The 1,634-nt window shown below is 30.8% G+C and overlaps 1 long non-coding RNA gene across 1 annotated transcript; it reads right to left on the bottom strand.

Moving 5' to 3' along the window:
- Nucleotides 1-118: 118 nt before the first annotated feature.
- Nucleotides 119-1,628, bottom strand: LOC109828690. Its single transcript, XR_002243796.1, has 3 exons — nt 1,465-1,628; nt 844-915; nt 119-757 (listed from the first exon to the last, which is right to left on the bottom strand). It is a non-coding gene; the product is annotated as an uncharacterized LOC109828690 (long non-coding RNA).
- Nucleotides 1,629-1,634: the final 6 nt, after the last annotated feature.

The following is a 1,634-nucleotide window of genomic DNA, read 5'->3' as shown; positions in this document are numbered from 1 at the left end:
CCAATACATTTATTTTTAGAAATATATTCAAATAAAATACTAATAAATCTAAAAATTCAATTTTACATATTTGAACTCAAGATGAATCTGACTTATTTAAAGTAATAAAATAAATCTAAAATAATTTTTTAATATTTTAACACGTGCATTGCACGTGCATATAAACTAGTGAGAACAAAATATGCAAGATCATGATCATTGTATATTTCAGGGCAGGTTCAATGGGTAAGTAACTATAATTTTGATAAGTTTTCTTCTTAATGTAGGGAACTAACTCAACTCGAGGCGTAGAAAACAGCCACCTCGTCTAAGTACCCTGCAAAGTGTAAAAATATATAAAATAAAATGGATCACATTTAAGCATGAGAAATAGAACATTTTTCTTAAAGTAGAAGACCGCTTGTTATGATAGTCAACTCCTTCAATTAAAGAAAAGAACAAGCACTAATCATCCAACACAACTAAAAACAAAGAACAATAACTAATCATCTGATACAATTGAGAACAGAGAACAAGTACTAATCTTCCAACAGAAATAAAAAAGAAAACAAGTACACGATGTTAAAAGACCAATGCACAAGAGGAGCTACTACTTAAAATTGAAGGAGAATGAAAGCATAATTTGTTGAACTGCTTGATATACGCTCTAGGTTATAGTCTGACTTGCAAGTCCTTGCATAAGGACCACCTCATCTTGTCTCATTTGAAGCATTTGTGAAATTAGTATCAACAAAGCCCATCCAAAGAGGACTAACATCTGCTCATGCAAAAAGATTTTAGACATTTTAGTTTTGCAAGAGTAATATTTTAACTACACAAAAAGAGAATAACTCGGTACATTACTTTTAGATATTAAGTTCTTCAGATCCAAAATGACTTACGGCTAGGAGTCGGATGATGAACTTCAAGTTCTGCCTGTATAAATAAACAAGAATTAGATGAATAAATGGAACTAGTTGTAAATAAGATGTATCGGTCAACTAAAAAATCTCGTCAGATAATAAAACACTCTATAATCATATCAACAAGAAAGCAATGGCTCAATATTCACACAAATAATAAAACAATAAACAAGGAAAATGCGATCATATTGATAGAACTGAAGCTAGCAGACATTACTTATTAAATTATTCAAGCAGCAACATCTAAATAATTGATGAACTCAAATAAATAAATAACTTCATCAGGCCTAACAAAATGTTCCAAATCCAGACACCTAAACAAGTAACTTTTATTTACGTTACGAAAACTTGTCAACAATCACTCAAAATTAAAGTTGATTCCTTTTAAAAAAATAAAATTTAATAATTCTAAAATATATCAAACTTTTAGCAAATAAAAATTAAGTTGATTCCTTTAAAAAAATAAAAATAAAAAAACTTTCATTAACTAGATTGAATTAAGAAGTTGTCCAATTATGAGTTTATGAGAGTAATTAACGAAACTAAAAGATTGATAAAGTACCCGAGGATGCCGAGAGATGATCCTCTTGATCGAACCCAAAACTGGGAACCTCTTGATCGAACCCAAGACTGGGAACCTAGTGATCGAACCCTATATCAAATCCAAGACTGGGAACCTCTTGATCGTCGAAATTGCTCGCGGTGCGTCCGTTCTTCGCTTGAGAGATGGGT

The sequence above is a fragment of the Asparagus officinalis genome, unplaced genomic scaffold (genome assembly GCF_001876935.1).
Source record: "Asparagus officinalis unplaced genomic scaffold, Aspof.V1 AsparagusV1_Un3582, whole genome shotgun sequence".
Classification (NCBI taxonomy): Eukaryota; Viridiplantae; Streptophyta; class Magnoliopsida; order Asparagales; family Asparagaceae; genus Asparagus; species Asparagus officinalis.
The sequence above is the reverse complement of the archived record's forward strand: the minus strand, read 5'-3'. Positions and strand labels throughout refer to the sequence as shown.